The sequence below is a fragment of the Triticum urartu genome, chromosome 1 (assembly GCF_003073215.2).
Source record: "Triticum urartu cultivar G1812 chromosome 1, Tu2.1, whole genome shotgun sequence".
Lineage (NCBI taxonomy): Eukaryota > Viridiplantae > Streptophyta > Magnoliopsida > Poales > Poaceae > Triticum > Triticum urartu.
This window is the reverse complement of record NC_053022.1, coordinates 231,290,296-231,304,083: the sequence shown is the minus strand read 5'-3', so window position 1 is coordinate 231,304,083 and position 13,788 is coordinate 231,290,296.

Genomic DNA, 13,788 nt, shown 5'->3' with positions numbered 1-13,788 from the left:
GCTCTGGGGGCTCGGGAGGTTCCCTGAAGACCGTCTCCATCTCCTCCAGAACGGCGTGGTACCTGGCTTCCTGAGCCGCTAGGACACGTCGCATGTTGCGCTGATAGGCCGACGACACGCTCGACAAGCCAAAAGGCATACAAACGTAGCTGTGAGGCGGGCCCTCACAGCGGCCCACACGCGAAGGCCAGAAACGCTCCTGAGATGTGGCCCCATTGAGCCCTGGGACGTCGATGCAAACACGCAGCCCAGCATCCTCACCAGGATGTGGATCTGCGCCTCGTGGGCAGCTATCGCCACACATGGCTCTTACTTCTTGCAGTTCCTGGGTGGTCTTGGTGATGAACTCCTGAGTGGTGGGCACTCCTTGCCCTGTGCTCTCCAGAGGGTCACGTGCCGCGAAGCACGCCTCCAAGTGGTGCCCAAGCACCTCCCTCATGAGGTTGGCAAGGTCTAAGGCCCTCTAGAAGAGAGCCTCCGAGCCCTGCCTAAGGAGGGCGCCGGGCACGCCTTCCTATGCGATGGAGGGAGGCGCCCCTGGAGCGGGCGCTGGTCTTGACGTGCCTCCTGTCGTCACGCCATCCTTCTGAGGTCCTGCACGGCGCGACTGCTTCTTCTTGGGGATGGCCTCCAGAGGGCCTTCATTTCTGCTGTCAGGGTCGTCAATTGCTGCGGCTTGAAAGGCGCGCTCGAGGGAGCACACCGCATCCCTCTCTTCACACGGGACCGTGATGATTCCTCCACTTCCTGTCATCTTGAGAACGTTGTAGCCGTGATGACTGACTGCCATGAACTTGGCCAGGGCTGGATACCCGAGGATGGCATTGTACGATAGGCGGATGTGCGCGACGTCAAAGTCAATGAGCTCGGTGCGGTAGTTCTTGTGCTCCCCGAAGGTGACGGGTAGGCGGACCTGCCCTATCGGTGTGGTGGAGCCGTCGGTCACTCCTGAGAAAGGCTTGGTGGGCTGGAGCTGTTCATATGGCACTTGGAGGTTGTCGAACGTGTCGACGGATAGGACGTTGAGCCCCGCACCGCCGTCGATGAGAGTCTTGGTAACCTGCACATTGCTGATGACTGGGGAACACAACATCGGGAGGACGGCGACGACTGCGCACTTGAGCTGATCCGCCGAGTTGAAAGTGATGGCGCATTGGGACCACCTGAGCAGGCGCGTGGCCTCGAGTTTGGGGAGCACCGCGTTCACCTCGCGAGTGAACTGTTTGAAGATGCAAAGAGAGGCGGGGGCCTGGGCGCCGCCCAGGATGCAAGCGATCGCACGCGGCTCCTGGAAGCCCCCAGCCCCCTCGTCCTGGTGGTGGTCGTCGTTCCTTCTTGGTGGCGGCACCGGGGGAAGACCGGCGTAGCCCTGGGGGCGATCTTCACGCGGCGGGTCCCTCTAGGTGCCCTCGCGAGGTTGGTCCTGCCAGCGGTCCTCATGAGGCCGGTCGCGCCACTCCTGGAGCGGGCCACGGTCCTCCCAGCGTCCGCCTCCACGTCCTCCTCCGTGGTCGTAGCCCCGGTCGTTGCGCTTGGGCGTCGACCGTAGCGTCCTTCCCGTATGGCTCTGAGCTCTTGACAGTCGCTGGTGTTGTAGGTGTTCTAGTTGTGGAAGGCGCAGAACGGTCGGCCGTTCTTGGATGACTCGGGCTGATCTCTGCCCCGCTTGATGTCGGGCTCCGCTGCGAGCAGAGCTGCCTCCTTGCGCTTCACGTCCTTGGCCTTGGCCTTCTTCTCCTCCGCGCCCACGGCTGGCAGCTCAAGGAGAGAGAGGTGCCCCTCCTTAGCTCTTGCGCACTTGGTCGCCAGGTTGAACAACTCCTGAGATGTGCAGAGCTCCTCGTGGATGGCGAGCTCATCCTTCATCTTGACGTCACGGACGCCGTCGGAAAATGCGGAGATGATGGCCTCGTCTGTGACCTTGGGGATCTTGAGGCGGGTGTTGTTGAAGCGCTAGATGTACTTCTGGAGGGTCTCTCCTGGTTGTTGCCTGATGCGGCGTAGATCACCCTCGGCCGGTGGGCGGTCGTGAGTGCCCTGGAAGTTGGCGACGAAGCGGTCGCGCATCTCATTCCAGGAGGAGATCGAGCCGTGCTGCAGGTTCAGGAGCTAGGAGCGAGCTCCATCCTTGAGAGCCATGGGAAACCAGTTCACCATGACCTTTTCGTCGCTGTTGGCCGCTTCGATGCTCAGCTCATAGAGCTGCAGGAACTCCGTGGGGTCGGCGGTACCGTCGTAGCGAGGAGGCATATCCGGCTTGAACTTGCCCGGCCAGGCAATGCTACGCAGCTCGGGGGTGAAGGCGCAGCAGCCAGCCGTGGTTGCTGGGGCCCGCTTTGGAGGTGGAGCTTGGTCTTGACGAGGTCCGCACTGCGCCGCTACGGGCGGCGCGCGGTCTTGACGAGGTGGTGGCGGGAGCGCAGGTGCAGCTTCTCGCGGGTGCGGAATTTCTTGGCAGCTTCTCTCTTTGCGCGCGGGCACCGGGCGCGGCGGATCATGCCGCGGAGCCGCGTGCCTTGGTGCCAAGGCGCCGTCTTGGGGCTGAGGTGGTGGAGGCACGCCATGAGCCCCGTCGCCCGCGGCTGGTTGAGGGGGAAGCAGAGAGTGGGACGGCGCCAGAGAGCCCCCTGCAGTGCAAACGAGCTCGGCGACATGGTCGAGCCACTCCTCGTAGAGGTCATCGACGGGGCGGTAGCGCAGGACCTCGTTTTCCGCGAGGAGCGCGGCCCGTGCCTCCATGGGAGCGCGGTGCGTGTGAGACGAAGAACCGACACGGGTCAGCGATGGAGTGGCAGTGCGGCCAACCTGCCGCACCAAAGGATGCAGCAAGGACGCCTGCTGCTCGTTCCTCGCCGGGACGGTGGCAGTGTTGGTGGCGGGAGAGGGAGAACAACGATGTGGCCCACTGACGGGAGCCGTCTGAGCGACGCAGGCGGTGAGGGCAGCCCGAAGCTCAGCTCGAGCACGGCGAGCGTTCGCCATGGAGACGACGGAGCGACGAAGCGAAGAACTGATGGAATGGAAGCTACGGTGCACCCCTACCTGGCCTGCCAAATGTCGGATGTGGGGTTCTGGCAAACCCTTAAGGTTCGAACACTGGGGTGTGCGCAAAGTCTTTCCTTCCCACCAATCTACGCCCTAGCTTGCTAAGATCTCGCGGACGAACTCGACGAACTCGCAACACGGAAAGACACGAGGTTTATACTGGTTCGGGCCACCGTTGTGGTGTAATACCCTACTCCAGTGTGGTGGTGGTGGATTGCCTCTAGGGCTGATGATGAACAATACAAGGGAAGAACAGCCTCCTGAGATTGAGGTGTTCTTGTGAGTAGGCTCTCGATCGGGTTGGATCAAGCTAAGATGAGCTGAGATGAGATGAGATGCCTCTACTATGGTGGCTAGCTCTACTTATATAGGCCCTGGTCCTATTCCCAAATATCGAGTGGGAAGGGAGCCAACAACGGCGGGCAAATTTGAAGTGGGACAACTAGTACAAGCTATCCCGACAAAAGTGGTCTTCGCCTGCGAAAAGCTGTGGTGGTGACGCTGTCTTGGGCTCCACGATGACCTCCATCTTGCCGTCCTCCTGGTCTTGGTCTCGTTGCACCAATATAGCAACCTTTGCCTGATGCCTCGGTACTCTTCGTCTACGCTAGCCTCCTTAGCACCAAAGAGGAAATAAGGACGCTGTGCGCGTTGGCGCTCGCCTGGTGCCCGCCTGGTGTCATGCGTCATGGCTCACGTCACAAGGGCCTTGTGAGGTTTGCTCCGCCTTGATATATCCGCTCCTCGTGAGCCTGCCTAGCCAGGCCGCTCCAGAGGAGGCCTTGTGTCGTCCGCCTCGCGAGGCTTGGACCCTTGGGAGGGTCTTGGATGCCTTGTTGATGAAGATGGGTCGTACGGCCTGCTGGCTTAGCCACGCTATGGGCCGCAGGCAGGCAAGTCGGGGAACCCCCGTTCTCAGAACGCCGACAGTGATATTATCTGGGACTCCGAGCAACATTCGGTCACCAAATCATATAACTCATATAACACTATATTATAACACCCTCGATGCGACTATAGCTCCCACGTGTCGAGGCACGACTTAGAGACATAATCGCATTGAAGGCATATGTCGCAAGTTAGGCAATCTTCATCACAACCCATGTAATAGGAATAATAAAGGGGAGAACATAGTTGGCTTACACTCGCCATGTCACATCAGAGTACATAAATAACATGCATCATACAAACACTCATGGCCCGACTACGGCGCCAAAATAGAAGAAGAACCAACATGCGACAAGGCCCTGAATCGAACCCCAACTAGGCACCACTACTGATCATCAGGAAAAGACACGTAGTAACGCTGAGAGTCCTCGTCGAACTCCCACTTGAGCTCGTACACGTCACCTGGAGTGGAATCACCTGGACCTGCATCTGGAGTTATAGTATCTGTGAGCCACAGGGACTCAGCAATCTCGCACCCTCGCGATCAAGACTATTTAAGCTTATAGGAAGGGTAAGAAAAATATATGTGGAGCTGCAGCAAGCGACTAGCATATATGGTGGCTATCTTATTCGCAAAAGAGAGCGAGAAGAGGAGGCAAAGCACGAGCAAGAAACTAGAGAACGACCTGCGCAAACATTACTCCAACACCGTGTCCACTTCCCGGACTCCGCCGAGAAGAGGCCGTCACGGTAACACACTCAGTTGATTCATTTTAATTAAGTTTAGTTCTAGTTATCTACAACTGGACATTAACAAATTCCCATCTGCCCATAACCGCGGGCATGGCTTTCGAAAGTTCAATCCCTGCAGGGGAGTCCCAACTTAGCCCATTACAAGCTCTCACGGTCAACGAAGGAATAGACCTCCTCCCAAGACGTTCCGATCAGACTCGGTATCTCGGTAACTCAAGACACTTCGATAGGTTAAAACAAGACCAGCAACACCGCCCGAATGCGCCGACAAATCCCGATAGGAGCTGCACATATCTCTTTCTCAAGGCACACTCAGATGAGCAAGACGTCGGGTAGGCCAGCCCAGAGTTGCCCCTGGTAGCCCCGGACATTGCTCGGTTGGACCAACACTCAGAGTTTGCTTTTTAGATATCTGGCCTTCACGAAAGTGCCAGCCACAGCCATAGAGGATATTGAAAATGCCCCTTGCTCCAGGTATCACTGAGTATCTTGGCAACCTCGCCGAGGCAACCTATTGATGGGTCAACATTTCAACACTTTCATATGGGTATTTGTTTGGTTTTTCTGAAGGATTGTTGCCGGTTCTCGCTATTTTATTAACATTAATCCTTCCAGAACAAAGAAAGCTTGTTTTCCTACATGATGTGCATGAACATGCATATTTTAGAAGGAAATCAGTCAATCACCAAGCCTATGGAGCAACTTTCCTTTTGAGCACAAGTTCATTGTCACACCAAAGAAGAAGATGGCGCCTAGTGTGAGCAAGACCGCTCGTACCAGCTACTGCCGCCTTCCCCTTATCAATCCTAGCAACTTCCGAGAAGGGGAGGGGACAATCAGTGGCAGTCATATACCACCAGAGAGGAGGGGGCTGTTTCGATGGTTGTCGATGCTCGCCTTACCAAAATATGGGCATTGACTACTTGCGTGGGTGTTTGTTTGGTTAGCAGCCAAATTTACTAGCCTACACCAAAATTTTGGTCGCTAGCTTGTTTCCTAGACACAAATCGAGGAAGATTCGTGGTAGCTGTCAGCGTTCTGGGAACGGGGTCCCCAACTTGCCTGCCTGCTGCCCGCAGCGTGGCTCCACTGGCGGCCCCGTACGACCCATCCTCACCAACAAACATTCAAGACCCTCGCGAGGGGCCAAGCCTCGCGAGGCAGGCTACGCAAGACCTCCTCAAGGCGGCCTCACCAGGCTAGCTCTCGAGGGGCAGAGAGATCAAGGTGAGGGGCACCTCGCGAGGTTCCTGTGATGCAAGACATGACGACCAGAACCAGGCAGGCGCCAGCGCGCGCAGTGTCCTTGTTTTGTCTTTGGTGCTAAATGGGCAAGTGCAGGCGAGGAGTCCCGAGGCATCAGGCAAAGGTTTCCATATCAGTGGAACAAGACCAAGACCAGCAGGACGGCAAGATGGAGGTCACCATGGAGCCCAAGGCGGCGTCACCACCAGAGTTTTTGGTAGGCGAAGACCACTTTTGCCAGGATAGATTGTACTAGTTGTCTCCCTTCGAATTTGGCCATTGTAGGATCCCTTCGCGCTCAATATTTGGGAAGAGGACCAGTGCCTCTATAAATAGGACTAGCCACCACCAAAGAAGGAGGAGATCAGCCCGAACCACACAAGTTCACCTCGCACAAGAACACCTCTCCTCAGGAGGCTGTTCTTCCCTTGTAACTATTCATCATCAGCCCAAGAGGCAATCCACCACACCACACTGGAGTAGGGTATTACACCACAACGGTGGCCCGAACAAGTATAAATCTTGTGCCTCGTGTTCTTGGGTCCGTCGAGCTAGGCTGTGAGATCGTAGAGTGTGTGAGCTAGAGAGGGGGAGAGATCTTCGTGCGCACCCTAGTGTTCGAACCTCAAGGGTTTTGCCGGAACCCAAAATCCGACATTTGGCGCACCAGGTAGGGGTGCGCTAGAGCCTCCCCCCTGATGGCCTCGCCTCTCCGACCGACTCTCATGGAAGCCGCCTCTTCTCCGACTGGATCGACGGGCGCCCTCCGCGGCGCCGGAGAGCTCCGGGACTTTACCACCACCTTGCGGCGGGTGCAGTGGCCGCACAAATTCAAGCCGAAGATGCCGCCCCGTTACGATGGCGCGGCGGATCCGGTAGCCTTCCTGCTAGCATATGAGGAGGCCGTCTTGCAAGCCGAGGGTGACGGTAAGGTCATGGCCAACTGGCTCCCAATGGCCTTGGCCGTGCCGCGCGCTTGGCTCCTCCATCTGACAGAATCTTCCGTGGCTTCCTGGGAGGAGTTGCGTGACCTCTTCATCACACGCTTTGGAGGACCGACACCCCCTGTCATCGCGGCCCTCCTCGGTGGCTCGTAGGCGCTGCCCTTGGATCGTCACGCCAAGCCGTTCTTTCGCTAGATCAGCGCCGTCTCCACACGGCAGGGGGCGCCCCCGGGTTGGGCGGCGCCCAAGGCCGACCTGATCTTCAACTCGGGGGATCACCCAGTCAACACTGTTGGCTCGAGTGTACTTCTGATGCTCTGCACGCCCACCATTTTCAGCGTAGCCATTACCAAGACCCTCATCGACGGCGGTGCTGGCCTCAACGTGCGCTCCGCGGAGGCTGAGGGAGTCCTGGACTAAGGGTCCTCGGACGTCCGGCCTGTTATCTATGGGCCAGATTGATGGGTTGTGAAGATACGAAGACCGAAGACTACACCCGTGTCCGGATAGGACTCTCCTTGGCGTGGAAGGCAAGCTTGGCGAACAACTATGAAGATTCCATATTATGTAACCGACTCTATGTAACCCTAGATGCCCCTGGTGTCTATATAAACCGGAGGACTTAGTCTGGATAGGGGATACTCAATACCGTAGTCATACATGCTAGACTTCTAGGGTTTAGCCATTACGATCTCGTGGTAGATCAACTCTTGTAACACTCATATTCATCAAGATCAATCAAGAAGGAAGTAGGGTATTACCTCCATAGAGAGGGCCCGAACCTGGGTAAACATCGTGTCCCCTGTCTCCTGTTACCATCAACCTTAGACGCATAGTTCGGTGCCCCCTACCCGAGATCCGCCAGTTTTGACACCAACATTGGTGCTTTCATTGAGAGTTCTTCTGTGCTATCGCTGAAAGATTTGTTGGCCCCTTCAATCATCAGTAATGGCTCTATCTGTGGAGAAACTTTCCTTCCCGGACAGATCTTTGTGTTCGGCGGCTTTGCACTGCGGGCCAACTCATTTGGCCATCTAGAGCAGATCGAAAGCTACGCCCCTGGGCATCAGGTCAGATTCGGGAGTGTGAAGTACATTGCGGACATCCGTGGAGACTTGATCTTCACCGGATTCGATATCGCGGTAGCCGCTCCCGATCACCCAGATGATCATGACTTAAATCTGTCATCGGGCCGCATCCAGGAGATCGCTCCTGTAACCACTCTGGCCCTAGAGCCGGAGCAGGCCGCGGCATCCGAAGATGGGAGGATTAACCCCACCACGGAGGATGCAGATTCCACGGCGTTGGAGCCGCATGTGGACCTAGTCTCACTCGATGCCTATGCCACCGGAACACCGGACTTGTCTCCGGCCGTGGGTTCCGAACCACACGAGCCCGCGGACGCCGAGTTTGATCGTTTATCGATCTTCAAATTCAGCGCCGCAGACATCTTCCAGCACTCGCCTCATGGCGATGTGCTAAAATCATTAAAAAGTCTGTCCTTAGAGGAGGACTCTCAGCCGAACTATATCTGGCTCAAACTAGGGGCTGACGATGGAGAATTTCGCTTCCCACCCGCCACCCACTTTATAGCCACGGTCGAGGATTTGACCGGCGAACTTGATTACGACTCCGAGGACATCCACGGTATGGACGACGATGCCGGAAAAGAAGAAGACCAGAACCCGCCGTTCACCGGATGCTAGACGGCCACTTCCTTGTATGACGTATACATGGTGGATGCACCAAAGGAAAACAGCGGCGACGACAAGGAAGACCCAGTTGAGGATAAACCTTCCAAAATACAGTCCAAGCGTCGGTGTCAGTGGCACCGCTCTAAGTCACACCGCAGTAAAGATAGGAACACCGGCATAGGAGAAGATGACACTCTGGAAGGTGCCGAAGACAACGAAGACCCCGTCGACACAACAAACGAACAAGACGAACGGGAAGATGCGCAGGTTAGCCCTATTAAACATGCCACACACAAAGATTCGGAGGAGGACAGTTACCTTCCACTCTCCGAGGAAGAGGTGAGACTTGGCACCGAGGATTTTGTCGGATTTCGGGTTCCGGCAGACCCTTGAGGTTCGAACACTGGGGTGCGCGCGGAGATTTCGCCTTCTACCTACCTGCGCCCCACCGCCACGCTAAGATCTAAGCTATGGACAGAACAGCACAAGAGACACGGAGTTTATACTGGTTCGGGCCACCGTTGTGGTGTAATACCCTACTCCAGTGTGTGGTGTGGTGGATTGCCTCTTGGGCTGATGATGATGAGCAATACAAGGAAGAACAGCCTCGCGAGGGTCTGTTCTTGGCTGGGGTGATGAACTGCTGGGAGGAGTTCAATCAACCTTCTCTCTCTCTCTCTATGTGTGATGCTACTCGATGCGATCCGAGCTTGTTTCTGTGTTGGCCGATTCTAGATCCCCCCTTCCCTGGGGGTGGCTAGTCCTATTTATAGGCAAAGGCCCTGGGCCTCTTCCCAAAAATTGAGCGGGAAGGGCGCCAACAATTGGCCATTTTGAAGGGGAACATCTGGTACACTTATCCTGACTAAAGTTGGTCCTCGCCTGCCAAAGGCTCTGGTGGTGACGCTGGCTTGGGCTCCACACTGACTTCCTCCCTGCCGTTGGGCTGGTCTTGGTCTCATTGCACCGAAACGGGTGCCTTCGCTTGATGCTCTCGCCTGCGCTTGCTCCCTTTGCACCAAAGAGGGAAGGAGGACACTGCACGGGCAGGCGCCCGCCTGGCACCCTTGCTCGTCATGGCTTGCGTCACGGGCACCTCGTGAGGTACCCTGCCTTGATCTCTCCGCCTCCTCGCAAGCCAGCCTGGTGAGGCCGTGCCTGAGGAAGCTCCGTGTCGTCCGCCCCGCGAGGCTTGACCCCTCGCGAGGGTCTTGGGATGTGTTGATGAAGATGCGCCGTGCTGGGCCCCTCCTCGAGCCACGCCACAGGCTGCAGGCAGGCAAGTCTGGGGACCCCCGTTCCCAAAACGCCAACAGTAGCCCCCGGGCCCAAGGCGCGCCCGGACTTGGCCGTGCAGGGAGGCGAAAGGGCAAGAGCGAAGCGCCGCGGGCCCTAATAGCCTGCAGCCTTGGGCGCCGCGTGGCGGTTGATTGGACATGGGCGTCTCCACTTCCCCACGGCGCCTCGGCAACTACACAGATTGGACAAGTCCCTTCATGCAAAGCGGGTCATGATTACCTACGATCGTGGGGCCGACAGTTGGCCCTCGCCGGCTATAAGTACGGATCGGTGCGCGCCCTTCCAGTTCATCCCCCCTTGCTTCTCCTTCTTCTTCATGGCCCTGTCGAGGAGGTTCTTGGCCGCAGAGAAGGGGAATGCTCGCCAGGTTGAGCCTGCCTCTCCCCCACCCAAGCGCGGCCGAGGGCGCCCTCGCAAACATCCTGTGGCCACCACGGCAGCTCCCAGCGGCCGTGGAGACGATTTCCAGCACGGTGACGGGCGGACTGCTGCGGCCGAGGGGTGCGCTTCGGTCACGTGTTCCCCTAAGCCATGCTTTCGCGCTGCAGAGGTGCTGCCAGAGTTCGTTGTGTGGTCGGCGGAGCCGACTAGCACCCGGCTTCAACTTCCTCGCTTCCTCCTCGGTGAGCTCCCGGCCGGCGCCCCGGGCGGCCTCTGGCTTCAGGCAGACGGCTGCTGTAGCCAGGCCTCATGGGCTTCACTTGAGGTCTCCGCAGCCGAGAGCCTGGCCTTGACCCGCGGTTGGCAGACGTTTGCCCACGCACGTGGCCTGAGCCGTCGGTGCACCCTGCACTTCAAGTTTGACGGCGGTGCCACCCTCTACGTGAGGGTGTTTGGGGAAAATGGTCGCCATGCAGGGTGCTGCCCTGAGGACGACGACCGCGGCCGGGAACCCATCCCCGGCGATGTTGGAGAGGACAGCGCTCGCGTGATTGGCGGCGCTCAGGGTTCCCCAAGCTTCACCGGTTCTTCTTCAGGCAGCGACTCTTCTAGCGGTGGCCGCGGTCAGCCTCCACGCCGTCGTACCTGCTTGGGAGGTGGTAGCGTGTCTGCCCGCCGTCGCGCCTCGATGAAGCGCGAGAGGGAGTCTGCCTGAGCCCAGGAGGCAGCTCGAGTCTTCCCTGTAGGCCGGTGTGAGTGAGCTGTGCCTGATTTGTTCTTTCTTTTCCTTTTTCCTGCGTAAAAAGACAGTAGCGTGGAGCCCCGCGGGGGCGTGTTTGGGTTATTGCTGTAAACCATCGCTTTGCTTCCGTTATCGTGCCTTCCGGCTACGTGCCCGTGTGTGGATAGTTCCCGGCCCCAGCCGTGGGGGGACGAGCGACCCAGGCCCTGTGTTCGTGTCGTAGTGCCCGTGGGGCACGGACTGGAGGGGTTCTCCTGTAATGGACCCAGGTCGCGAAACCTTTGAACGACTAGGACAGGAACACTCGCGAGGGCGCTCGGCTGCCCCCCTCACGAGGCCTTGCATAAGAGAAATCGAGGCAGGAGAGTGAAAAGTTGAAGAACCACAAGCCAAAGACAGCAACATCTTCAATAAAACTTCGAATGAGAATGAACAAGCCAACTTCGGAAAGCAAATGAAAAAACCGCGTTCGGCACCTAATCTAGTCTTCGACGTCTTCTCACCAGCGCAGAGCTAAGTGCTGCCACTGGGCGTGGGAGGGAGCCCCAGGGCCTGAGGCCGGCGCTCCTGAGACTCCGGGGCATGTACAGCCCCAACTCATTATTACGTGAGAGTGTCACGGGCGGCGAGCTTCACAGGCGTTGGCCTTCTTCACAGGCTCTGGGCCTTTCTTGGGGGAAGCAGGCTTCACGGGCATTTGCCCTCTTCACAGGCTCCGGGCCCTTTCCAAAACGCGACAACTTCACAGGCATTCGCCTTCTTCACAGGCTCTGGGCCTTTTCCAAAACGCGAGAGCTTCATAGGCATTCGCCTTCTTCACAGGCTCTGGGCCTTTTCCAAAAAGGATAATCTTCATAGGCATTCGCCTTCTTCACAGGCTCTGGGCCTTTTCCAAAAAGGATAATCTTTGCAGGCATTCACCTTCTTCACAGGCTCTGGGCCTTTTCCAAAAAGGATAATCTTCACAGGCATTCGCCTTCTTCACAGGCCCTTGGCCTTTTCCAAAAAGGATAATCTTCACAGGCATTCGCCTTCTTCACAGGCTCTGGGCCTTTTTAGGGGTAGAACCTCCGGAGGTGCTGGATGTTCCATGTGTTCTGGACCGGCACCCCCTCCTGAGTCTCCAAGCGCGCGGAGCCGGGCCTGGAAACATGAACAACCTTGAACGGGCCCTCCCACATGGGAGAGAGCTTGTGCAGTCCCTCCCTGGAGAGAACCCGCCTGAGCACGAGGTCTCCTACCTCGAGAGTTCTAGGGCGGATGTTGCGGCAGTGATATCGTCGCAGTGCTTGTTGGTACCTCGCCACTCGCAGCGTGGCTTCTCGGCGACATTCCTCCCCCAGCACGAGGTCCATCCCCCGCATGGCGTCCTGCTGCGCCTCGTCGAACGCCAGGACCCGCGTGGAGCGACGTATGACCTCGTGAGGGAGGACCACTTCGGCTCCGTAGACCAGGAAGAATGGGGTCTCTCCAGTCGGCTTAGTCGCGGTTGTGCGGATGGACCACAACACGGACTGAAGCTCGTCGTACCAACCTCTCCCTCAGGACCTCTGCGTTGGCTCACTCGGCCTGGCCGTTGCTTCGGGGGTGCGCCACCGAAGCGTAGCATGTCTGCGTTCCAAGGTTAGCACAGTATGTTTTGAAGAGGTTACTGGTGAACTGCGAACCGTTGTCTGTGATGATGCGGTTCGGCACCCCGAACCGGCTCACGATGCCCCTGATGAACTTGACCGCGGAACCCACGGGGATGGTGCGGACGGCCTCTACTTCAGCCCACTTGGTGAACTTGTCCACGGCGACATAGAGGTAGCGGTAGCCCCCTGGCGCCCGAGGAAACGGGCCCAGGATGTCCAGCCCCCAGACTGCGAATGGCCACAAAAGGGGTATAGTCTGCAGGCCTCCTGCTGGCTGATGGATCTGCTTGGCGTGGAACTGGCAGGCCTCACAAGCTTTCACCAGTTCGACAGCGTCATTGAGTGCGGTGGGCCAATAAAACCCACTGCGGAACGCCTTGCCGATGAGGGTCCATGATGAATGATGTCCACAGTCTCCGCCGTGCAGGGATACATCGTTTGGTCGCTTCCTGTAGAGCTCTCCATCCTTGATGCAGTATGCCGTGGCATGCCGTGCCACACGCTCCGCTTCCTCCTCCTTCTCCGGCAGGGTCCCTTGTGTTAAGTAACTCTGGAGCTCCGTGATCCAGCACCCCTCCTGAGGTTCCATCGTTAGGAGTAGGCGTGCTCCTGAGGCCGGGCCACAGACCGGGGCTTCTGAGGCAGGTGGCTGGGGGAGCTCCTCCCGAGACTGAGCCGTGTTTGACAATGACAGCAGGGCTGAGGGCTTGAAGAGCCGCTCCTCGAAGACGCCAGGCTCCTGAGGTAACCGCCTGGACGCCCGTTTGGCGATGTCGTCGGCCTCCTGATTGGTGCCACAGGGCACATGCTGCAACTCCAACCCCCAGAACTGCTTCTCCATCCCGCGGATCTCCGCAAGGTAGGCTTCCATGTGCTCATCTTTCGGCTCGTACACCTTGTTGGAGAAATTGACAAGGAGCTGCGAATCGCCCTTGATGGTGAGGCGTTTCACCCCCAGGGCAGCTGCGGCCTTCAAGCCCGCTATTAAACCTTCATACTCCGCTATGTTGTTGGAGACCTTTTCACCTTGCTGGAAACAGAGCTGTACAACGTAGTAGAGCTTGTCCTGAGTGGGTGATATAAGCACCGCCCTAGCCCCAGCGCCATGCCTGGAGAACGCCCCATCGAAGTACATGACCCAGCCTTCTGGTGCCTCGCTTCCC